Source organism: Cetorhinus maximus, chromosome 29, assembly GCF_964194155.1.
Source record: "Cetorhinus maximus chromosome 29, sCetMax3.hap1.1, whole genome shotgun sequence".
NCBI classification, from domain to species: Eukaryota; Metazoa; Chordata; class Chondrichthyes; order Lamniformes; family Cetorhinidae; genus Cetorhinus; species Cetorhinus maximus.
In genome coordinates, this window is record NC_135907.1 from 4,813,395 (window position 1) to 4,838,747 (window position 25,353).

At 50.4% G+C, this 25,353-nt stretch overlaps 4 pseudogenes; all 4 read right to left on the minus strand.

The window, feature by feature from the left end:
- Positions 1–4,185: 4,185 nt before the first annotated feature.
- On the minus strand, positions 4,186–4,362 carry LOC144669714 (U2 spliceosomal RNA; annotated as a pseudogene).
- Positions 4,363–10,250: 5,888 nt separating this feature from the next.
- LOC144669641 (U2 spliceosomal RNA) lies at positions 10,251–10,429 on the minus strand (annotated as a pseudogene).
- A 5,351-nt stretch (positions 10,430–15,780) lies between these two features.
- On the minus strand, positions 15,781–15,960 carry LOC144669682 (U2 spliceosomal RNA; annotated as a pseudogene).
- Positions 15,961–24,999: 9,039 nt separating this feature from the next.
- On the minus strand, positions 25,000–25,179 carry LOC144669706 (U2 spliceosomal RNA; annotated as a pseudogene).
- Positions 25,180–25,353: the final 174 nt, after the last annotated feature.

Here is a 25,353-nt window from a genome sequence, read left to right on the forward strand (position 1 = left end):
TGCTTGTTGGAAAGTTCTGGAGACGAGGCATTCTGCCAAACGACTTTGACAGTCTGCTCGGGGAAACATCGCACAGGATCCACCATCTCCTTTCCCCGCAGGGCCTATAGGACGTTACGTGCCGACCACTGCCTGATGGACTTGGGGTCAAAGGTGTTTTTCTGCATAAAGTTTTCCACCAGGGACAGGTGGTACGGCACGGTCCAACTACTTGGAGCGTTCCGCGGCAGCGTGGCCACACCCATCCTTCGCTAAACCGGGGACAGGTAGAACCTCAGCACGTAGTGACACCTGGTGTTTGCGTACCGAGGGTCTACGCACAGCTTGATACAGCCGCACACAAAGGTGGCCATCAGTGTGAGGGCGATGTTGGGCACGTTTATTCCCCCTTTATCTAGAGGCTTATACAGCGCGTCCCTGCGGACACGATCCATTTTCGACCTCCAGATAAAGCGGAAGATGGCTCGGGTGATTGCCGTCGCGCAGCAGTCTGGAATGGGCCAGACCTGCGCCATGTACAGCAACAGCGAGAGTGCCTCACACCTGATGACCAGGTTCTTACCCGCAACGGAGAGGAAGCGTCGCTCCCAGATTCCCAGTTTCCTTTTCACCATAGACACTGGATCCTTCCAGTTTCTAACGCATACCCCGGTCCCTCTGAACCATATCCCCAGCACCTTCAGGCCGTCAGCACTGACGGTGAAGGGGACAAAGGATCGGTCAGCCCAGTTCCCAAAGAACACGGCCTCGCTCTTCCCACGATTTACCTTGGCTCCCGAGTCCAGTTCGAACTGGTCGCAGATGTGGATCAGTCTGCACACCGACAGCGGATCAGAACAGAAGACGGCGACATCGTCCATGTACAGGGAGGCTTTGATCTGAGTGCCTCCACTGCCTGGGATCGTAACTCCTCTAATGCCCGGATCCTTCCTGATGGACTCAGCAAAGAACAGGCGAGAGAGGACAGCCCTGCCTGACTCCAGATTTAATTGGAAAGCTATCTGATTCCCACCCATTGATTGAGACTGCGCTACTGATGTTAGTGTAGAGTAGGATCCAACTGGATCCAATTGCGAATTCCCTCCCCAAACCCCATTTTGAGAGCACATCCACCATGTAGGTGTGCGATATTCTGTCAAAGGCTTTCTCCTAATCCAGGCTGATGAGGCAGGTGTCCACACCCCTGTCCTGCACATAGGCAATCGTATCCCTGAGCAGCGCCAGGCTGTCAGAGATCTTCCTGCCCGGCACAGTGCAGGTCTGGTCAGGGTGTATCACCAATTCCAGAGCGGATTTGACCCGATTGGCGATGACCTTGGACAGAATCTTATAGTCCACATTCAACAGTGAAATGGGTCGCCAATTTCTAATTTCCGCCCTTTCTTCCTTGTGCTTGTACATGAGGGTGATGATGCCTTTCCTCATGGATTCTGACATACTGCCGGCCAGGAGCATACTCTCGTACACCCCTAGCAGGTCTGGGCCCATCCAGTCCCACAGAGCCCAATACAACTCCGCCGGCAAGCCGTCGCTTCTGGGGAGATTTACTCTTCTCGAAGGACTCAAGGGCCTAAGTCAGTTCGTCAGGAGTTCGCGGTTTGTCCAGCCTCTCCCGTGTACTGTCGCCTAAGACCTCCGTGATAGAGGACAAGGAGGACTGGGAGGCCGTGCTGTCCGTCGGCTTCACGTCATAAAATCCGGCATAAAAGGATTTGCTGATCCTCAAAATGTCGGACTGCGCTGACTTTACTGATCTGTCTTCTTCATTCAGGCTGCTGAACACAGAGCTCTCTCTCTGTTCCTTTTGGAAGAAGAAACGTGAGCACGTCTCATCCTGCTCCACGGAGCGGACTCTGGAACGGAAGATGTTCTTGGAGGCAAAGTGCGAGGCTTGCTGGCTCTTCACCTCTTGGAGTTCTTCCTTGACATCGACCCCCACCGACTGCAGCCGGAGCAGATTCTGCATCTTTTTCTGGAGTCGGGACATTTCCCTCTCTTCCTTTCTAGCTTTCTGGATGCTTTTGAGGATGAAAAACCTCTTGGTGTTTCCCTTGATCGCTTCCCACCAGTGTGTCAGGGACTCAAAGAGGGGTTTCATGGTTCTCCAACCTTCATAAGCCCTCTTGAGCTCCTCAATGTTCTCTGGGGTCAGCAGTTGCACGAATAGCTTCCATGCCCCCCTGCCCACCCTCAGGTCCTTCTCCAAGTGGCAGTCCGCCAGTAGGATGCAGTGGTCAGAGAAGAACACCGGCTTGACCTCGGTGGATCTGACTGTGAATGCACGGGACACAAAGAGGAAGTCTATCCTGGAACGAATGGACCCGTCTGGCCGCGACCAGGTGTATCTACGCTGCGCTCCGTCTGCAGGGTTGCTGAAGACGTCGTGCAGCTTGGCATCCTTAACTGTTTCCATCAGGGATCTGGACGTAGCGTCCAATCTGCTTCCGGCCCTGCCGGATCGTCCAGCCGCATCGATGATGCAGTTGAAGTCCCCGCCCAGAATGACCGGCCTGGAGGTCGCCAGCAGCAGTGGGAGCTGCTGAAAAACCTCCAGCCGCTCAGCTCCTTGTGACGGGCCATACACGTTAATTAACCGGAGTGGAGCGTTCTTGTACATTACGTCTGCTACGAGGAGTCGCCCGCCCACCACCTCCTTGACCTCGGAGACGGTGAAGTTGCCTCCCCGCAGCAGAATACCCAGGCCGGAGGAACGAGAGTCGTTTCCGCCCGACCAGATCGATGGCCCGTGGGACCACCACCGTGACCATTGCCTGTAGGAGCTGAACTGGATAACCTCACTTATCCACGTTAAACTCCATCTGCCAAATTTTGGCCCATTCACCTAACCTGTCCATATCCATTTGTAAATTTCTCATTTCTTCACTGCAACTTACTTTCCCACCTATTTTGGTGTCATCTGCAAATTTAGCTATGGTACCTTCTACTCCTGAATCCAAGTAAATAGTTGGGGCCCAAGGACCGAACCCTGTGGCACCCCACTAGTTACAGCTTGCCATCCACAAAAGACCCATTTATCCTGACTCTCTGCTTTCTGTTGGTTAGCCAAAGCTCTATCCAAGCAAATATATTACCCTTAGCTGCGTGTGATCTTATCTTGTGTATTAATCTTTTGTGCGGCACCTTATCAAATGCCTTCTGGAAGTCCAGACATACTACATCTACAGGATCGCCATTATCCACTTTGCTTGTCACATCTTCAAAGAACTCTAGCGATTTAGTCAAACACGATTTAGTCTTCATAAAGCCATGCTGACTCTGATGGATTGCATTTTGACTTGCATTTTAGGAGGGTAGTGAAGGCATTGGAGAGAGTGCAGAAGAGGTTTACGAGTTTGGTTCCAGGGGCGAGGAAGTTGAGTTATGAAGTAAGATTGGAGAAGTTGGGACTGTATTCCTTGGGGAAAAGAAGTCTGAGAGGAGACTTGATAGAGGTATTGAAAATCATGAGGTATCTGGAGAGAGTAGATAGGGAGAAACTGCTTGCACCGATGAAAGGATCGAGAAGGAGCGGGCACAGGTTTAAAGTAACTAGCAGAAGAAGCAAAAGTGATAGGAGCAGCGAGTGGTCAGGGTCTGGAATGCACCGCCTGATAGCGTGGCGGAGGCAGGTTCAATTGAAGAGGGAATGAGATGATTATTTGAAAAGAAAGCATGTGCTGGGTTACGTGGAGAAGGCAGGAGAATGGCACGAAGTGAAATGTTCATTGGGAGAGCTGGTGCAGTCACGACGGGCGGAATGGGCTCCTTGTGCAGCGTAAGGATTGTGTGAACGTGGATGTAGACGTTTCCGAGTAGCTGTGTAAAGTGTGTGAGCTTTGAGGTGTGAGTTTTGACTGTTGCTGTATCAGCAGCAGCAGCAGCAGCGGGCGGGAGCGGCAGCAGAGAGCTGGTTGAAAGTGTTGTGAGGCGAAAGGTGCAGCTGAGAGAGTGTTTGAGAGGTGTATTTGCAAGTGAAAGATGTTTTTGTATGAGTGAGGTAGAGTGTTTGTGAGATGAGAGTGGTGTCTGTGAGCGTTGGGTGAGCGTGCGTGTTTTTTGTGTGTAGATGGTGCGGGTGAGTGAGAAAGAAAGAAAGTTGTGTTTTGAAAGATGTGCATGTTGAAAAGTAAAGAAAGCAGATGTTTGTAAGAAAACTATTTTTAGCATTGAAAATCCCCTGGAAAGGGGTGGTGCACCATTCCCAGAGATACTGCAATACCGGGTCGATGCGTGGAGTGGACGGAGCAAGCCCCTATTCCATCTCCCTGCTCCAAAAATCAATTTAATATATGGTCCCCAGATAAGGGACGTATCAGATATTAAACTGATAAGAACAGATTTTTTTTTTTTTTGTAAAAATATACTTTATTCATAAAATATCTTCAATCACATTCCAAACCATTTCAAAAACAACATTACAAGGGTACAATCCAGGTTAAACTTTTACAAAATGTATCACCAGGTGCATCAGTACAAACAATAAGAACAGATTTTTTTTTTTTTTTTGTAAAAATATACTTTATTCATAAAATATCTTCAATCACATTCCAAACCATTTCAAAAACAACATTACAAGGGTACAATCCAGGTTAAACTTTTACAAAATGTATCACCAGGTGCATCAGTACAAACAATATTACAATCATTTACAGCCTTTCATTTTGATCTGTACAGCCCGAGGGGCTCTAAACAGTTCCCAGTCTCTCGGTGCGCTGTGGTAGAAAGGTCTTAGACAGCGACCCTTCCCCATTGCGCCTTTGCGGCAGCTGCCCCAAGCTTTAGTGCGTCCCTCAGCACGTAGTCCTGGACTTTGGATTGTGCCAGTCCGCAACAATCGGTCGGGGACAACTCTTTGTGCTGGAAGACCAACAAGTTTCGGGCAGACCAAAGCGCCTCTTTCACCGAGTTGATGATCCTCCAGCTGCAGTCGATGTTTGTCTCGGTGTGTGTCCCTGGGAACAGCCCGTAGAGCACAGAGTCCTGTGTCACAGAACTGCTCGGGATGAACCTCGACAGCAACCACTGCATCTCTCTCCAGACTTTCTTTGCAAAGGCACAATCCACAAGGAGGTGAACAACGGTCTCTTCCCCACCACAGCCACCTCGAGGGCAACGTGCAGAGGGGGTGAGCCTCCTGGCGTGTAGGAAGGATCTGACGGGGAGGGCCTTTCTCACCACCAGCCAAGCTACGTCTTGGTGCTTGTTGGAAAGTTCTGGCGATGAGGCATTCTGCCAAATGACTTTGACAGTCTGCTCGGGGAACCATCCCACAGGGTCCACCCTCTCCTTTTCCCTCAGGGCCTCTAGGACGTTACGTGCTGACCACTGCCTGATGGACTTGTGGTCAAAGGTGTTTTTCTGCATAAATTTTTCCACCAGGGACAGGTGTTGCTGTACGTGGCGCAGGTCTGGCCCATTCCTCACTCCTGCGCTGTGGCGATCACGCCAGCCATCTTCCGCTTTATCTGGAGGTCAAAAGTTGATCCTGTTTGCAGGGACATGATGTAAAAAAACTCTGGATGAAGGGGGAAAAAACATGCCCAACATCACCCTCATCCTGATGGCCACCTTTGTGTATGGCAGTATCAAGCTGTGTGTAGACCCAAACACCAAGCGTCACTACGTGCTGAGGTTCTACCTGTCCCTGGTGTTGCGAAGGATGGGTCTGGCCACCCTGCCGAGGAACGCTCCAAGTGCCGTATCACCTGCCCCGTGTGGAAAAACTTATGCAGAGAAACACCTTTGTCCGCAAGTCCATCAGGCAGTGGTTAGCACGTATCACCCTAGAGGCCCTGCGGGAAAAGGAGATGGTGGATTCCGGCGGACGGTTCGCCGAACAGACCGTCAGGGTCATTTGGCAGAATGCCTCATCACCAGAACTCTGAAGAGAGTGGCCGTGGTTCTTGTCGAGGTGCATCCCGAGCAGTTCCGTGACACAGGTATGGACTCTGTGCTCCAGGGGCTGTTCCCAGGGACACACGCCGAGACAAACATCAACTACCGCCGGAGGATCCACTCGGTGAAAGACACTCTTTGGCTGTCCGAAACTTGTTGGTCTTCCATTGCAAAGAGTTGGCACATTCCAAGGTCCAGGACTACGTGCTGAGGGACGCACTAAAGTTTGGGGCAAAGGCGTAATGGAGAAAGGTCGCTGTCTACGGTTGCGCTAGATGTGTCGTGTAACTGGCAGGTAATGGAAAATTTCGAGAAACACTCAGTCACAAGGGAGAACACGTGACAGGCATGAGAGACAATCCATGAGTCTTTGTAGCTGAGTTTCCGTGTGAGCAACTAGCTCACAGCGCAGAGGAGTTCTTCGATCGAGGCCTGCTGTATTTTTGTCTTTGCTTTCAGCTTGAGCAGTCAAAGAACAAAGAAGAAAAAAAAGTACAGCACAGGAACAGGCCCTTCGGCCCTCCAAGCCTGCGCCGATCGGTCTGTGGAGCTTGCCAGCTGACCAGGTATGCAGCTAAAGTCCTTCCACATCTACAGGGAAGGCAAAGTCAGCAGCGTTTCTCCCAGAGTGTAGAGAGTCCTTGGAACTCTCTTCCTCGAAAGGTGGTGGAAACAGAGTCTTTGAATATTTTCAAGACAGAGCTGGATAGATTAACAAGGCGGGGTTGGAAGGTTATCGCTGGTAGGCAGGAATGTGGGGTTGAGGTTACAATCGGATCAGCCATGATCTTCTGAGTAGTGGAGCAGGCTCTTGGGGCCCAGTGGCCTACTCCTGCTCCTAAGTTGTATGTTCAGACATGTAGGGGCATTACTTTTTACTGATTCCAGTGCTTCTCCTGCACTGAACCTGGAGAGTACTACGTCAGCTGCTGTTGAGTTGTTTCCTGATGCCCTGCTTTCTTTTGTACGAGCTGTCTAGCATCCTCGTTTATGGGCTTCCTTTGCTTGGCATTGGGCCTTCTTTTGGGCTGACTGTTGGTCTATTTCCTTTACGGGATGTCAGCATGACATCACCAGAAGGGAAATGTGTCATGTTATGAAGTCACAGTAAATAAGTCCAATGCATTATATCATTATAATAACACAAGATGATGATCAGCAGTGAGAAGGCAGGTGGCAGCAAGGATAAGTACAGGTACGACACAGCGAACAGCCTTAGATCCTGTTAAAATGTTGAAAATGTTTCTCCCCTTCTCGAAGATTATTTCCTTCAAAATTTTAGAAATCTTTCAGCTTCAACCAGAAGTCACACACAAGCCAAACAACAAAACCACCTGCGTGCACAGCACAGCACACCATCTGCCAGCCTGCAATGATGTCGGCTCTCTTTTAATCACCTTTTCCCCTCCCATCAGTCCTATTCAGCAGGCAAGCAAAGGAGCGCAGAAAATACATCTGCACGGCTGTTTCTAACTTCTAGAAAGGGAACAGCCTTATCCTAGGAAAGTGAAAAATACCTATACTGTCACAAAGTGATGAACTTGAACTGCAAAACACCACGCTTACCTGAGCTTGTGTCACAGTTTTTGCTGTCTATCTCAGCCAGTATTCTCAGTCGTCCATCCTGGCTTCTTGCTCTCTCTGCAGCTTTCAGATGCCTCCCCTTGGCCGGCCTCAGTGCTCGGTGATAGATCAGCGCTCGGTATTATTTCTGTCCTCAGTGGTAACTGCTAGGGGAGAAAGGCTTGACTTTTTCAATCACCTTTTACCTCAGTAAAATCCAAGTAGAACCTAAAGTGGCAATGCTTCTCCCTCTCAGCACCCAACATGTCTTGCCTTTTCTTCAGGATGGATTTGAGGAAGCACTACAGTTGCTGCCTGGCTGCCATTTCAAGTACAGAGACAAGGGGCAGCCCCATGACCCCTCCCCCGACTCCTGCACAATATGCAAATGTAGCACATTGTCTGAGTGCAATTTGGGAGCTGAAGACGGTTTCACAGTGGGATACAAGATATGAGGAGAGGTTTCCTCACAGACACACCGCCACATAAGCCCCTTTAAATTTGCGCGGCTGTGCAAAAAGTTTAATGGGCCCGCACACTTAAACAAATCGGTCACGCACTGTAATGACTCGCCTCATTCAGTTCAACAGAAATTAGGATCATGTTTTTAACCTGTGCCCTAGTTTTAAAATATTTTGTGTTCCATATTTACTTTCTCAATTTGTTATTAATTTACTTTACATTGCTTTATATTCTATTTTGTCTTGGACATGCATCACGGTTCGTTCAATCTCACTGGTTAAGAAAATTAAAATATTTAGTTTGATCAGGGTCTTACACTTGTCAAGAGGAGCCCTTTCAAATACTGGCCTGCTTTTGGAGGCCTGAAGTCACTGGAGCTGCACAAGTCAAGACGACTGAAGGCCTGATTCGCTGTGTAATATACTTTGCAGCATCTTGTTGCACTAGCAGGCAGGAAGGAGTTTTCAGCAATGCAGTTTAAAGGCTTGATACACTAAGTACACTTTCATTTCAGGTTTGTCATTTCAGGACGCTGCGTGTTTTTTTGCTCTGTTTTCTGACTCTGAAATTCTAATTCAGACTGTGGAGAAGAGCTGTTGTTGCTGCTGTTGGTTTTCTTTGTAACTGTTGTCGTTTTTTTGTGGAAAAATATACCTTATCCATAAAATATCTGAAAGAACATTACAAAACATTTCAAAATGGCCATCGCAAAAAGTGCAATCATATTCCAGTTTTTCAAATAGATCATGTCGCACCCTGCGACGCTTCAATACGATCAATGAACATTACAGACATTTCAACATGCTCATTACAGGCAGTCAGACAGTGCAATAGTATTCAAGTTATCTACATAGATCATGTTGCACTCTGAGGTGCTTCAATACAATTGTGATAAATGTAATATTCACTGCATACATTCAATGTGAGTCTTTCAGGCCGAGGGGTCTATACCTTTCCCAGTCCCTCGGTGCACTATGGCTGAAAGGTCTTAGACAGCGACCGTTCCCCACTGCGCATTTGTGGCGGCTGCCCCAAGCTTTAGTGCGTCCCTCAGCACGTAGTCCTCGGCCTTGGAATGTGCCAGCCAGTCTGCAACACTCTGCTGGGGACAACTCATCGCACTGGAAGACCAACAAGTTTCGGGCAGACCAAAGAGCGTCTTTCACCGAGTAGATGATCCTCCACCTGCTTGTCTCGATGTGCGTCCCTGTCCCTGGGATCAACACGTAGAGCACAGAGACCTGTGTCACAGAACTGCTTGGGATGAACCGCGACAAAAACCACGGCAACTCTCTGCAGACCTTCTTTGCAAACGCACATTCCACAAAGAGGTGAACAACGGTCTCGTCCCCACGACAGCCACCTCGAGGTCAACATGCAGAGAGGGTGAGACTTCAGGAAGGATCTGACGGGGAGGGCATTTCTCACCACCAGCCAAGCTACGTCTTGGTGCTTGTTGGAAAGTTCTGGAGACGAGGCATTCTGCCAAACGACTTTGACAGTCTGCTCGGGGAAACATCGCACAGGATCCACCATCTCCTTTCCCCGCAGGGCCTATAGGACGTTACGTGCCGACCACTGCCTGATGGACTTGGGGTCAAAGGTGTTTTTCTGCATAAAGTTTTCCACCAGGGACAGGTGGTACGGCACGGTCCAACTACTTGGAGCGTTCCGCGGCAGCGTGCCCACACCCATCCTTCGCTAAACCGGGGACAGGTAGAACCTCAGCACGTAGTGACACCTGGTGTTTGCGTACCGAGGGTCTACGCACAGCTTGATACAGCCGCACACAAAGGTGGCCATCAGTGTGAGGGCGATGTTGGGCACGTTTATTCCCCCTTTATCTAGAGGCTTGTACATCGCGTCCCTGCAGACACGATCCATTGTCGACCTCCAGATAAAGCGGAAGATGGCTCGGGTGATCGCCATCGCGCAGGAGTGTGGAATGGGCCAGACCTGCGCCACGTACAGCAACAGCGAGAGTACCTCACACCTGATGACCAGGTTCTTACCCGCAATGGAGAGGGAGCGTCGCTCCCACATGCCCAGTTTCCTTTTCACCATAGCCACTCGCTCCTTCCAGTTTCTAACGCATGCCCCGGTCCCTCCGAACCATATCCCCAGCACCTTCAGGCCGTCAGCCCTGACAGTGAAGGGGACAAAGGATCGGTCAGCCCAGTTCCCAAAGAACATGGCCTCGCTCTTCCCACGATTTACCTTGGCGATGAGAAAGAAAGAAAGTTGTGTTTTGAAAGATGTGCATGTTGAAAAGTAAAGAAAGCAGATGTTTGTAAGAAAACTATTTTTAGCATTGAAAATCCCCTGGAAAGGGGTGGTGCACCATTCCCAGAGATACTGCAATACCGGGTCGATGCGTGGAGTGGACGGAGCAAGCCCCTATTCCATCTCCCTGCTCCAAAAATCAATTTAATATATGGTCCCCAGATAAGGGACGTATCAGATATTAAACTGATAAGAACAGATTTTTATTTTTTTTTTGTAAAAATATGCTTTATTCATAAAAAATCTTCAATCACATTCAAAACCATTTCAAAAACAACATTACAAGCTTACAATCCAGGTTAAACTTTTACAAAATGTATCACCAGGTGCATCAGTACAAACAATATTACAATCATTTACAGCCCTTCATTTTGATCTGTACAGCCCGAGGGGCTCTAAACAGTTCCCAGTCTCTCGGTGCGCTGTGGTAGAAAGGTCTTAGACAGCGACCCTTCCCCATTGCGCCTTTGCGGCAGCTGCCCCAAGCTTTAGTGCGTCCCTCAGCACGTAGTCCTGGACTTTGGATTGTGCCAGTCCGCAACAATCGGTCGGGGACAACTCTTTGTGCTGGAAGACCAACAAGTTTCGGGCAGACCAAAGCGCCTCTTTCACCGAGTTGATGATCCTCCAGCTGCAGTCGATGTTTGTCTCGGTGTGTGTCCCTGGGAACAGCCCGTAGAGCACAGAGTCCTGTGTCACAGAACTGCTCGGGATGAACCTCGACAGCAACCACTGCATCTCTCTCCAGACTTTCTTTGCAAAGGCACAATCCACAAGGAGGTGAACAACGGTCTCTTCCCCACCACAGCCACCTCGAGGGCAACGTGCAGAGGGGGTGAGACTCCTGGCGTGTAGGAAGGATCTGACGGGGAGGGCCTTTCTCACCACCAGCCAAGCTACGTCTTGGTGCTTGTTGGAAAGTTCTGGCGATGAGGCATTCTGCCAAATGACTTTGACAGTCTGCTCGGGGAACCATCCCACAGGGTCCACCCTCTCCTTTTCCCTCAGGGCCTCTAGGACGTTACGTGCTGACCACTGCCTGATGGACTTGTGGTCAAAGGTGTTTTTCTGCATAAATTTTTCCACCAGGGACAGGTGGTACGGCACGGTCCAACTACTTGGAGCGTTCCGCGGCAGCGTGGCCAGACCCATCCTTCGCAACACCGGGGACAGGTAGAACCTCAGCACGTAGTGACACTTGGTGTTTGCGTACTGAGGGTCTACGCACCGCTTGATGCAGCCACACACAAAGGTGGCCATCAGTATGAGGGCGATGTTGGGCACGTTTTTTCCCCCTTTATCTAGAGGCTTGTACATCGCGTCCCTGCAGACACGATCCATTTTCGACCTCCAGATAAAGCGGAAGATGGCTCGAGTGATCGCCATCGCACAGGAGTGTGGAATGGGCCAGACCTGCGCCACGTACAGCAACAGCGAGAGTACCTCACACCTGATGACCAGGTTCTTACCCGCAATGGAGAGGGAGCGTCGCTCCCACATGCCCAGTTTCCTTTTCACCATAGCCACTCGCTCCTTCCAGTTTCTAACGCATGCCCCGGTCCCTCCGAACCATATCCCCAGCACCTTCAGGCCGTCAGCCCTGACAGTGAAGGGGACAAAGGATCGGTCAGCCCAGTTCCCAAAGAACATGGCCTCGCTCTTCCCACGATTTACCTTGGCTCCCGAGGCCAGTTCGAACTGGTCGCAGACGTGCATCAGTCTGCGCACCGACAGCGGATCCGAGCAGAAAACGGCGACGTCGTCCATGTACAGGGAGGCTTTTACCTGAGTGCCTCCACTGCCTGGGATCGTCACTCCTCTTATGCCCGGATCCTTCCTGATGGACTCGGCAAAGGGTTCTATGCAGCACACGAAAAGGACAGGCGAGAGAGGACAGCCCTGCCTGACTCCAGATTTAATCGGGAAGCTATCTGTTTCCCACCCATTGATTGAGACTGCGCTACTGATGTTAGCGTAGAGCAGTTGGATCCAATTTCGAATTCCCTCCCCAAAGCCCATTTTGGAGAGCACATCCCCCATGTAGGTGTGCGATATTCTGTCAAAGGCCTTCTCCTGATCCAAGCTGATGAGGCAGGTATCCACACCCCTGTCCTGTACATAGGCAATCGTATCCCTGAGCAGCGCCAGGCTGTCAGAGATCTTCCTGCCTGGCACAGAGCAGGTCTGGTCAGGGTGAATCACCAATTCCAGAGCGGATTTGACCCGGTTGGCGATGACCTTGGACAGAATCTTATAGTCCACATTCAACAGTGAAATGGGTCGCCAATTTCTAATTTCCTCCCTTTCCCCCTTGTGCTTGTAGATGAGGGTGATGATGCCTTTCCTCATGGATTCTGACATGCTGCCGGCCAGGAGCATACTCTCGTACACTTCTAGCAGGTCTGGGCCGATCAAGTCCCACAGAGCCGAATACAACTCCGCCGGCAGGCCGTCGCTTCCGGGGGTTTTACTCTTCTCGAAGGACTCGAGGGCCTTAGTCAGTTCGTCAGGAGTTAGCGGTTTGTCTAGGCTCTCCCGCGTACTGTGGTCTAAGACCTCCGTGATAGAGGACAGGAAGGACTGGGAGGCCGTGCTGTCCGTGGGCTTCACGTCATACAGTCCGGCATAAAAGGATTTGCTGATCCTCAGAATGTCGGACCGTGATGACTTTACTGAGCCGTCTTCTTCCTTCAGGCTGCTGATCACAGAGCGCTCTCTGTGTACCTTTTGGAAGAAGAAACGTGAGCACGTCTCATCCTGCTCCACGGAGCGGACTCTGGAACGGAAGATGATCTTGGAGGCCTCCGAGGCAAAGTGCGAGGCTTGCTGGCCTTTCACCTCTTGGAGCTCCTGCTTGACATCGACCCCCATCGACCGCAGCCGGAGCAGATTCTGCATCTTTTCCTGGAGTCGGGACATTTCCCTCTGTTCCTTTCTAGCTTTCTGGGTGCCTTTGCGGATGAAAAACCTCTTGATGCTTCCCTTGATCACTTCCCACCAGTGTGTCAGGGACTCAAAGAGGGGTTTCACGGTTCTCCAACCTTTGTAATCCCTCTTGAGCTCCTCAATGTTCTCTGGGGTCAGCAGTTGCACATTTAGCTTCCATGCCCCCCTGCCCACCCTCAGGTCTTCCTCCAAGTGGCAGTCCGCCAGTAGGAGGCAGTGGTCAGAGAAGAACACCGGCTTGACCTCGGTGGATCTGACTGTGAATACACGGGACACAAACAGGAAGTCTATCCTGGAACGAATGGACCCGTCTGGCCGCGACCAGGTGTATCTACGCTGCGCTCCGTCTGCAGGGTTGCTGAAGACGTCGTGCAGCTTGGCATCCTTAACTGTTTCCATCAGGGATCTGGACGTAGCGTCCAATCTGCTTCCGGCCCTGCCGGATCGTCCAGCCGCATCGATGATGCAGTTGAAGTCCCCGCCCAGAATGACCGGCCTGGAGGTCGCCAGCAGCAGTGGGAGCTGCTGAAAAACCTCCAGCCGCTCAGCCCCTTGTGCCGGCCCATACACGTTAATTAACCGGAGTGGAGCGTTCTTGTACATTACGTCTGCTACCAGGAGTCGCCCGCCCACCACCTCCTTGACCTCGGAGACGGTGAAGTTGCCTCCCCGCAGCAGAATACCCAGGCCGGAGGAACGAGAGTCGTTTCCGCCCGACCAGATCGATGGCCCGTGGGACCACCATCGTGACCATTGCCTGTAGGAGCTGAGGTGCGGTATCGCACACTCCTGCAGAAACAACAGGTCAGCTTTGACCTTGGCTAGGTAGTCCAAGGTCGCAACACATCGCGTAGTAGATTTAATGCTACGCACATTTATGGATACAATCTTTAAACCCATTTTAAAGCATTTATTCTCCTACCAAACCCACTGTCTCTGAGAGTCCCAGACCTTTAGTCTGCTCCTTCATACCCGTAGTGAGCTCAAATTCCTTCACTTTGGATGGGCTGAGGTAGATCTCCTTGGCCGTGTTCTGCTCCAGTGGCATCTGGAGGTTCACGTAGTGAGCGGGTTTTGAGGTGACCTTTGCTGGAGAAGCTTCTCCAAAACTCACCCCCTCTGGGGGGTTGCTGTTCCCGGCTTCCTGGAGCTGGGGTGCGATGATTGCCTCACTGCTCCCAGATTCCAGGGGCTGTGGTGCACTGGCCTCCTCAGGTTGCAGGCTAAGTTGGGGTGCGCTGGGCTCCTTGTTGTCTCCAATTTTCTGGAGTTCGGGTGTCTCGTCCTCCAACGCCCTGGAGCTTTGCCGCCTCTTCTGTCGGTGCCGCTCTGGCACTTCATCATCCGAAGAGCTGCTGCCCATGTCATCCGTGTCGGATGGGAGACGCCTCTTGCCGCTTCTCTGGGAAACGCCTTTGCTTCTTCTTCGCTCCCTCTTACTTTTCTTGTTCTTCACCGTCCGCCACTCCCCCTGCTGCTTTTCCACTGCTGCCTCCTCCTCCATTGATTCGCTGTCCTGAGGACTGGAAGGTTCAGGGGGTAGTGCTGTTGATTGGCTCTCTGTTGCCTCAATCTCTTTCTCCACCTTGTCTCTCTCTGTGTCCTCCTTTGTCCCGTTGAGCTCCCTGGGGGCCTTGGTGGTTGGAGTGACACGGAACATTTCTTCTGCTTCCCCCTGGTCGGCTTTGGCTGCCTGTGCGTAAGTACGGCAGCGTTTGGGGCAGGTCCTGTAGAGGTGACTTGCCTCGCCACACAGGTTGCAGCACTTGGCCTGTTTGCAGTCTTTTGTCTGGTGCCCTTCCTGTTTGCAGATCTTGCAGAGGGAGGCGCTGCAGTTGGCCGCCACATGACCAGCCTTGCCGCATGAGCGACAATGCTTGGGTTGCCCAGCGTAGACCAGGTAGCCCCGGTTTCCCCCGATGGCGAAACTGGAGGGAGGGTGGAAAATGGCTCCCTTACCATCGGTCTTTAGCGTGACCTTAAACAGGCGTTTGCCTGTCCAGATCCCCAAGTCGTCTCGAATCTCGGTGCCGCTCCCCACCTTATCGAAGTACCTGGTGAGGAAGGTGACCACGTCGGCGACAGGGACGAAGGGGTTGTACACATGCACCATCACCTCACGTTCCCGTTGCAACGGCAGAGAAAAGTGCGGCTCCGCCGTCAGGATCTTCATCTCCGGCAGGTCTCTCTTCTCCTCGAACACCCTCAGGAGCCGGACGCAGTCTGCCACTCGCTTGAAAGTCACGTCGAAATAACCACCTTTGCGGGAGTCGTGCAGGGTGAAGATCTCCGTAGCTTGGAAGCCGCACGCCTTCAACAGGATCCTCCTGGTGAAGAAGCCCCGATCCATAGGTGATCCTCCTTCGTCACTGTGGTTCACCGTGACTCGGACGGTGATAGGTAACCCACGGTATGGATTCGGATTGCGATTGGTTATCGCCCTTCCATCCCGACCTTGCCTTGGCAGGACCATGGTGTCGCCCCTGCAACACTACACTTGATCTTAGCCAAAAGGCCGAGAAGCGATGAGAAAGAAAGAAAGTTGTGTTTTGAAAGATGTGCATGTTGAAAAGTAAAGAAAGCAGATGTTTGTAAGAAATCTATTTTTAGCATTGAAAATCCCCTGGAAAGGGGTGGTGCACCATTCCCAGAGATACTGCAATACCGGGTCGATGCGTGGAGTGGGCGGAGCAAGCCCCTATTCCATCTCCCTGCTCCAAAAATCAATTTAATATATGGTCCCCAGATAAGGGACGTATCAGATATTAAACTGATAAGAACAGATTTTTTTTTTTCTTTTTGTAAAAATATACTTTATTCATAAAAAATCTTCAATCACATTCAAAACCATTTCAAAAACAACATTACAAGGGTACAATCCAGGTTAAACTTTTACAAAATGTATCACCAGGTGCATCAGTACAAACAATATTACAATCATTTACAGCCTTTCATTTTGATCTGTACAGCCCGAGGGGCTCTAAACAGTTCCCAGTCTCTCGGTGCGCTGTGGTAGAAAGGTCTTAGACAGCGACCCTTCCCCATTGCGCCTTGGCGGCAGCTGCCCCAAGCTTTAGTGCGTCCCTCAGCACGTAGTCCTGGACTTTGGATTGTGCCAGTCCGCAACAATCGGTCGGGGACAACTCTTTGTGCTGGAAGACCAACAAGTTTCGGGCAGACCAAAGCGCGTCTTTCACCGAGTTGATGATCCTCCAGCTGCAGTCGATGTTTGTCTCGGTGTGTGTCCCTGGGAACAGCCCGTAGAGCACAGAGTCCTGTGTCACAGAACTGCTCGGGATGAACCTCGACAGCAACCACTGCATCTCTCTCCAGACTTTCTTTGCAAAGGCACAATCCACAAGGAGGTGAACAACGGTCTCTTCCCCACCACAGCCACCTCGAGGGCAACGTGCAGAGGGGGTGAGCCTCCTGGCGTGTAGGAAGGATCTGACAGGGAGGGCCTTTCTCACCACCAGCCAAGCTACGTCTTGGTGCTTGTTGGAAAGTTCTGGCGATGAGGCATTCTGCCAAATGACTTTGACAGTCTGCTCGGGGAACCATCCCACAGGGTCCACCCTCTCCTTTTCCCTCAGGGCCTCTAGGACGTTACGTGCTGACCACTGCCTGATGGACTTGTGGTCAAAGGTGTTTTTCTGCATAAATTTTTCCACCAGGGACAGGTGTTGCTGTACGTGGCGCAGGTCTGGCCCATTCCTCACTCCTGCGCTGTGGCGATCACGCCAGCCATCTTCCGCTTTATCTGGAGGTCAAAAGTGGATCCTGTTTGCAGGGACATGATGTAAAAAAACTCTGGATGAAGGGGGAAAAAACATGCCCAACATCACCCTCATCCTGATGGCCACCTTTGTGTATGGCAGTATCAAGCTGTGTGTAGACCCAAACACCAAGCGTCACTACGTGCTGAGGTTCTACCTGTCCCTGGTGTTGCGAAGGATGGGTCTGGCCACCCTGCCGCGGAACGCTCCAAGTGCCGTATCACCTGCCCCGTGTGGAAAAACTTATGCAGAGAAACACCTTTGTCCGCAAGTCCATCAGGCAGTGGTTAGCACGTATCACCCTAGAGGCCCTGCGGGAAAAGGAGATGGTGGATTCCGGCGGACGGTTCGCCGAACAGACCGTCAGGGTCATTTGGCAGAATGCCTCATCACCAGAACTCTGAAGAGAGTGGCCGTGGTTCTTGTCGAGGTGCATCCCGAGCAGTTCCGTGACACAGGTATGGACTCTGTGCTCCAGGGGCTGTTCCCAGGGACACACGCCGAGACAAACATCAACTACCGCCGGAGGATCCACTCGGTGAAAGACACTCTTTGGCTGTCCGAAACTTGTTGGTCTTCCATTGCAAAGAGTTGGCACATTCCAAGGTCCAGGACTACGTGCTGAGGGACGCACTAAAGTTTGGGGCAAAGGCATAATGGAGAAAGGTCGCTGTCTACGGTTGCGCTAGATGTGTCGTGTAACTGGCAGGTAATGGAAAATTTCGAGAAACACTCAGTCACAAGGGAGAACACGTGACAGGCATGAGAGACAATCCATGAGTCTTTGTAGCTGAGTTTCCGTGTGAGCAACTAGCTCACAGCGCAGAGGAGTTCTTCGATCGAGGCCTGCTGTATTTTTGTCTTTGCTTTCAGCTTGAGCAGTCAAAGAACAAAGAAGAAAAAAAAGTACAGCACAGGAACAGGCCCTTCGGCCCTCCAAGCCTGCGCCGATCGGTCTGTGGAGCTTGCCAGCTGACCAGGTATGCAGCTAAAGTCCTTCCACATCTACAGGGAAGGCAAAGTCAGCAGCGTTTCTCCCAGAGTGTAGAGAGTCCTTGGAACTCTCTTCCTCGAAAGGTGGTGGAAACAGAGTCTTTGAATATTTTCAAGACAGAGCTGGATAGATTAACAAGGCGGGGTTGGAAGGTTATCGCTGGTAGGCAGGAATGTGGGGTTGAGGTTACAATCGGATCAGCCATGATCTTCTGAGTAGTGGAGCAGGCTCTTGGGGCCCAGTGGCCTACTCCTGCTCCTAAGTTGTATGTTCAGACATGTAGGGGCATTACTTTTTACTGATTCCAGTGCTTCTCCTGCACTGAACCTGGAGAGTACTACGTCAGCTGCTGTTGAGTTGTTTCCTGATGCCCTGCTTTCTTTTGTACGAGCTGTCTAGCATCCTCGTTTATGGGCTTCCTTTGCTTGGCATTGGGCCTTCTTTTGGGCTGACTGTTGGTCTATTTCCTTTACGGGATGTCAGCATGACATCACCAGAAGGGAAATGTGTCATGTTATGAAGTCACAGTAAATAAGTCCAATGCATTATATCATTATAATAACACAAGATGATGATCAGCAGTGAGAAGGCAGGTGGCAGCAAGGATAAGTACAGGTACGACACAGCGAACAGCCTTAGATCCTGTTAAAATGTTGAAAATGTTTCTCCCCTTCTCGAAGATTATTTCCTTCAAAATTTTAGAAATCTTTCAGCTTCAACCAGAAGTCACACACAAGCCAAACAACAAAACCACCTGCGTGCACAGCACAGCACACCATCTGCCAGCCTGCAATGATGTCGGCTCTCTTTTAATCACCTTTTCCCCTCCCATCAGTCCTATTCAGCAGGCAAGCAAAGGAGCGCAGAAAATACATCTGCACGGCTGTTTCTAACTTCTAGAAAGGGAACAGCCTTATCCTAGGAAAGTGAAAAATACCTATACTGTCACAAAGTGATGAACTTGAACTGCAAAACACCACGCTTACCTGAGCTTGTGTCACAGTTTTTGCTGTCTATCTCAGCCAGTATTCTCAGTCGTCCATCCTGGCTTCTTGCTCTCTCTGCAGCTTTCAGATGCCTCCCCTTGGCCGGCCTCAGTGCTCGGTGATAGATCAGCGCTCGGTATTATTTCTGTCCTCAGTGGTAACTGCTAGGGGAGAAAGGCTTGACTTTTTCAATCACCTTTTACCTCAGTAAAATCCAAGTAGAACCTAAAGTGGCAATGCTTCTCCCTCTCAGCACCCAACATGTCTTGCCTTTTCTTCAGGTTGGATTTGAGGAAGCACTACAGTTGCTGCCTGGCTGCCATTTCAAGTACAGAGACAAGGGGCAGCCCCATGACCCCTCCCCCGACTCCTGCACAATATGCAAATGTAGCACATTGTCTGAGTGCAATTTGGGAGCTGAAGACGATTTCACAGTGGGATACAAGATATGAGGAGAGGTTTCCTCACAGACACACCGCCACATAAGCCCCTTTAAATTTGCGCGGCTGTGCAAAAAGTTTAATGGGCCCGCACACTTAAACAAATCGGTCACGCACTGTAATGACTCGCCTCATTCAGTTCAACAGAAATTAGGATCATGTTTTTAACCTGTGCCCTAGTTTTAAAATATTTTGTGTTCCATATTTACTTTCTCAATTTGTTATTAATTTACTTTACATTGCTTTATATTCTATTTTGTCTTGGACATGCATCACGGTTCGTTCAATCTCACTGGTTAAGAAAATTAAAATATTTAGTTTGATCAGGGTCTTACACTTGTCAAGAGGAGCCCTTTCAAATACTGGCCTGCTTTTGGAGGCCTGAAGTCACTGGAGCTGCACAAGTCAAGACGACTGAAGGCCTGATTCGCTGTGTAATATACTTTGCAGCATCTTGTTGCACTAGCAGGCAGGAAGGAGTTTTCAGCAATGCAGTTTAAAGGCTTGATACACTAAGTACACTTTCATTTCAGGTTTGTCATTTCAGGACGCTGCGTGTTTTTTTGCTCTGTTTTCTGACTCTGAAATTCTAATTCAGACTGTGGAGAAGAGCTGTTGTTGCTGCTGTTGGTTTTCTTTGTAACTGTTGTCGTTTTTTTGTGGAAAAATATACCTTATCCATAAAATATCTGAAAGAACATTACAAAACATTTCAAAATGGCCATCGCAAAAAGTGCAATCATATTCCAGTTTTTCAAATAGATCATGTCGCACCCTGCGACGCTTCAATACGATCAATGAACATTACAGACATTTCAACATGCTCATTACAGGCAGTCAGACAGTGCAATAGTATTCAAGTTATCTACATAGATCATGTTGCACTCTGAGGTGCTTCAATACAATTGTGATAAATGTAATATTCACTGCATACATTCAATGTGAGTCTTTCAGGCCGAGGGGTCCATACCTTTCCCAGTCCCTCGGTGCACTATGGCTGAAAGGTCTTAGACAGCGACCGTTCCCCACTGCGCATTTGTGGCGGCTGCCCCAAGCTTTAGTGCGTCCCTCAGCACGTAGTCCTCGGCCTTGGAATGTGCCAGCCAGTCTGCAACACTCTGCTGGGGACAACTCATTGCACTGGAAGACCAACAAGTTTCGGGCAGACCAAAGAGCGTCTTTCACCGAGTAGATGATCCTCCACCTGCTTGTCTCGATGTGCGTCCCTGTCCCTGGGATCAACACGTAGAGCACAGAGACCTGTGTCACAGAACTGCTTGGGATGAACCGCGACAAAAACCACGGCAACTCTCTGCAGACCTTCTTTGCAAACGCACATTCCACAAAGAGGTGAACAACGGTCTCGTCCCCACGACAGCCACCTCGAGGTCAACATGCAGAGAGGGTGAGACTTCAGGAAGGATCTGACGGGGAGGGCATTTCTCACCACCAGCCAAGCTACGTCTTGGTGCTTGTTGGAAAGTTCTGGAGACGAGGCATTCTGCCAAACGACTTTGACAGTCTGCTCGGGGAAACATCGCACAGGATCCACCATCTCCTTTCCCCGCAGGGCCTATAGGACGTTACGTGCCGACCACTGCCTGATGGACTTGGGGTCAAAGGTGTTTTTCTGCATAAAGTTTTCCACCAGGGACAGGTGGTACGGCACGGTCCAACTACTTGGAGCGTTCCGCGGCAGCGTGGCCACACCCATCCTTCGCTAAACCGGGGACAGGTAGAACCTCAGCACGTAGTGACACCTGGTGTTTGCGTACCGAGGGTCTACGCACAGCTTGATACAGCCGCACACAAAGGTGGCCATCAGTGTGAGGGCGATGTTGGGCACGTTTATTCCCCCTTTATCTAGAGGCTTATACAGCGCGTCCCTGCGGACACGATCCATTTTCGACCTCCAGATAAAGCGGAAGATGGCTCGGGTGATCGCCGTCGCGCAGCAGTCTGGAATGGGCCAGACCTGCGCCATGTACAGCAACAGCGAGAGTGCCTCACACCTGATGACCAGGTTCTTACCCGCAACGGAGAGGAAGCGTCGCTCCCAGATTCCCAGTTTCCTTTTCACCATAGACACTGGATCCTTCCAGTTTCTAACGCATACCCCGGTCCCTCTGAACCATATCCCCAGCACCTTCAGGCCGTCAGCACTGACGGTGAAGGGGACAAAGGATCGGTCAGCCCAGTTCCCAAAGAACACGGCCTCGCTCTTCCCACGATTTACCTTGGCTCCCGAGTCCAGTTCGAACTGGTCGCAGATGTGGATCAGTCTGCACACCGACAGCGGATCAGAACAGAAGACGGCGACATCGTCCATGTACAGGGAGGCTTTGATCTGAGTGCCTCCACTGCCTGGGATCGTAACTCCTCTAATGCCCGGATCCTTCCTGATGGACTCAGCAAAGAACAGGCGAGAGAGGACAGCCCTGCCTGACTCCAGATTTAATTGGAAAGCTATCTGATTCCCACCCATTGATTGAGACTGCGCTACTGATGTTAGTGTAGAGTAGGATCCAACTGGATCCAATTGCGAATTCCCTCCCCAAACCCCATTTTGAGAGCACATCCACCATGTAGGTGTGCGATATTCTGTCAAAGGCTTTCTCCTAATCCAGGCTGATGAGGCAGGTGTCCACACCCCTGTCCTGCACATAGGCAATCGTATCCCTGAGCAGCGCCAGGCTGTCAGAGATCTTCCTGCCCGGCACAGTGCAGGTCTGGTCAGGGTGTATCACCAATTCCAGAGCGGATTTGACCCGATTGGCGATGACCTTGGACAGAATCTTATAGTCCACATTCAACAGTGAAATGGGTCGCCAATTTCTAATTTCCTCCCTTTCTTCCTTGTGCTTGTACATGAGGGTGATGATGCCTTTCCTCATGGATTCTGACATACTGCCGGCCAGGAGCATACTCTCGTACACCCCTAGCAGGTCTGGGCCCATCCAGTCCCACAGAGCCCAATACAACTCCGCCGGCAAGCCGTCGCTTCTGGGGAGATTTACTCTTCTCGAAGGACTCAAGGGCCTAAGTCAGTTCGTCAGGAGTTCGCGGTTTGTCCAGCCTCTCCCGTGTACTGTCGCCTAAGACCTCCGTGATAGAGGACAAGGAGGACTGGGAGGCCGTGCTGTCCGTCGGCTTCACGTCATAAAATCCGGCATAAAAGGATTTGCTGATCCTCAAAATGTCGGACTGCGCTGACTTTACTGATCTGTCTTCTTCATTCAGGCTGCTGAACACAGAGCTCTCTCTCTGTTCCTTTTGGAAGAAGAAACGTGAGCACGTCTCATCCTGCTCCACGGAGCGGACTCTGGAACGGAAGATGTTCTTGGAGGCAAAGTGCGAGGCTTGCTGGCTCTTCACCTCTTGGAGTTCTTCCTTGACATCGACCCCCACCGACTGCAGCCGGAGCAGATTCTGCATCTTTTTCTGGAGTCGGGACATTTCCCTCTCTTCCTTTCTAGCTTTCTGGATGCTTTTGAGGATGAAAAACCTCTTGGTGTTTCCCTTGATCGCTTCCCACCAGTGTGTCAGGGACTCAAAGAGGGGTTTCATGGTTCTCCAACCTTCATAAGCCCTCTTGAGCTCCTCAATGTTCTCTGGGGTCAGCAGTTGCACGAATAGCTTCCATGCCCCCCTGCCCACCCTCAGGTCCTTCTCCAAGTGGCAGTCCGCCAGTAGGATGCAGTGGTCAGAGAAGAACACCGGCTTGACCTCGGTGGATCTGACTGTGAATGCACGGGACACAAAGAGGAAGTCTATCCTGGAACGAATGGACCCGTCTGGCCGCGACCAGGTGTATCTACGCTGCGCTCCGTCTGCAGGGTTGCTGAAGACGTCGTGCAGCTTGGCATCCTTAACTGTTTCCATCAGGGATCTGGACGTAGCGTCCAATCTGCTTCCGGCCCTGCCGGATCGTCCAGCCGCATCGATGATGCAGTTGAAGTCCCCGCCCAGAATGACCGGCCTGGAGGTCGCCAGCAGCAGTGGGAGCTGCTGAAAAACCTCCAGCCGCTCAGCTCCTTGTGACGGGCCATACACGTTAATTAACCGGAGTGGAGCGTTCTTGTACATTACGTCTGCTACGAGGAGTCGCCCGCCCACCACCTCCTTGACCTCGGAGACGGTGAAGTTGCCTCCCCGCAGCAGAATACCCAGGCCGGAGGAACGAGAGTCGTTTCCGCCCGACCAGATCGATGGCCCGTGGGACCACCACCGTGACCATTGCCTGTAGGAGCTGAACTGGATAACCTCACTTATCCACGTTAAACTCCATCTGCCAAATTTTGGCCCATTCACCTAACCTGTCCATATCCATTTGTAAATTTCTCATTTCTTCACTGCAACTTACTTTCCCACCTATTTTGGTGTCATCTGCAAATTTAGCTATGGTACCTTCTACTCCTGAATCCAAGTAAATAGTTGGGGCCCAAGGACCGAACCCTGTGGCACCCCACTAGTTACAGCTTGCCATCCACAAAAGACCCATTTATCCTGACTCTCTGCTTTCTGTTGGTTAGCCAAAGCTCTATCCAAGCAAATATATTACCCTTAGCTGCGTGTGATCTTATCTTGTGTATTAATCTTTTGTGCGGCACCTTATCAAATGCCTTCTGGAAGTCCAGACATACTACATCTACAGGATCGCCATTATCCACTTTGCTTGTCACATCTTCAAAGAACTGTAGCAATTTAGTCAAACACGATTTAGTCTTCATAAAGCCATGCTGACTCTGATGGATTGCATTTTGACTTGCATTTTAGGAGGGTAGTGAAGGCATTGGAGAGAGTGCAGAAGAGGTTTACGAGTTTGGTTCCAGGGGCGAGGAAGTTGAGTTATGAAGTAAGATTGGAGAAGTTGGGACTGTATTCCTTGGGGAAAAGAAGTCTGAGAGGAGACTTGATAGAGGTATTGAAAATCATGAGGTATCTGGAGAGAGTAGATAGGGAGAAACTGCTTGCACCGATGAAAGGATCGAGAAGGAGCGGGCACAGGTTTAAAGTAACTAGCAGAAGAAGCAAAAGTGATAGGAGCAGCGAGTGGTCAGGGTCTGGAATGCACCGCCTGATAGCGTGGCGGAGGCAGGTTCAATTGAAGAGGGAATGAGATGATTATTTGAAAAGAAAGCATGTGCTGGGTTACGTGGAGAAGGCAGGAGAATGGCACGAAGTGAAATGTTCATTGGGAGAGCTGGTGCAGTCACGACGGGCGGAATGGGCTCCTTGTGCAGTGTAAGGATTGTGTGAACGTGGATGTAGACGTTTCCGAGTAGCTGTGTAAAGTGTGTGAGCTTTGAGGTGTGAGTTTTGACTGTTGCTGTATCAGCAGCAGCAGCAGCAGCGGGCGGGAGCGGCAGCAGAGAGCTGGTTGAAAGTGTTGTGAGGCGAAAGGTGCAGCTGAGAGAGTGTTTGAGAGGTGTATTTGCAAGTGAAAGATGTTTTTGTATGAGTGAGGTAGAGTGTTTGTGAGATGAGAGTGGTGTCTGTGAGCGTTGGGTGAGCGTGCGTGTTTTTTGTGTGTAGATGGTGCGGGTGAGTGAGAAAGAAAGAAAGTTGTGTTTTGAAAGATGTGCATGTTGAAAAGTAAAGAAAGCAGATGTTTGTAAGAAAACTATTTTTAGCATTGAAAATCCCCTGGAAAGGGGTGGTGCACCATTCCCAGAGATACTGCAATACCGGGTCGATGCGTGGAGTGGACGGAGCAAGCCCCTATTCCATCTCCCTGCTCCAAAAATCAATTTAATATATGGTCCCCAGATAAGGGACGTATCAGATATTAAACTGATAAGAACAGATTTTTTTTTTTTTTTTTGTAAAAATATACTTTATTCATAAAATATCTTCAATCACATTCCAAAACATTTCAAAAACAACATTACAAGGGTACAATCCAGGTTAAACTTTTACAAAATGTATCACCAGGTGCATCAGTACAAACAATAAGAACAGATTTTTTTTTTTTTTTTTGTAAAAATATACTTTATTCATAAAATATC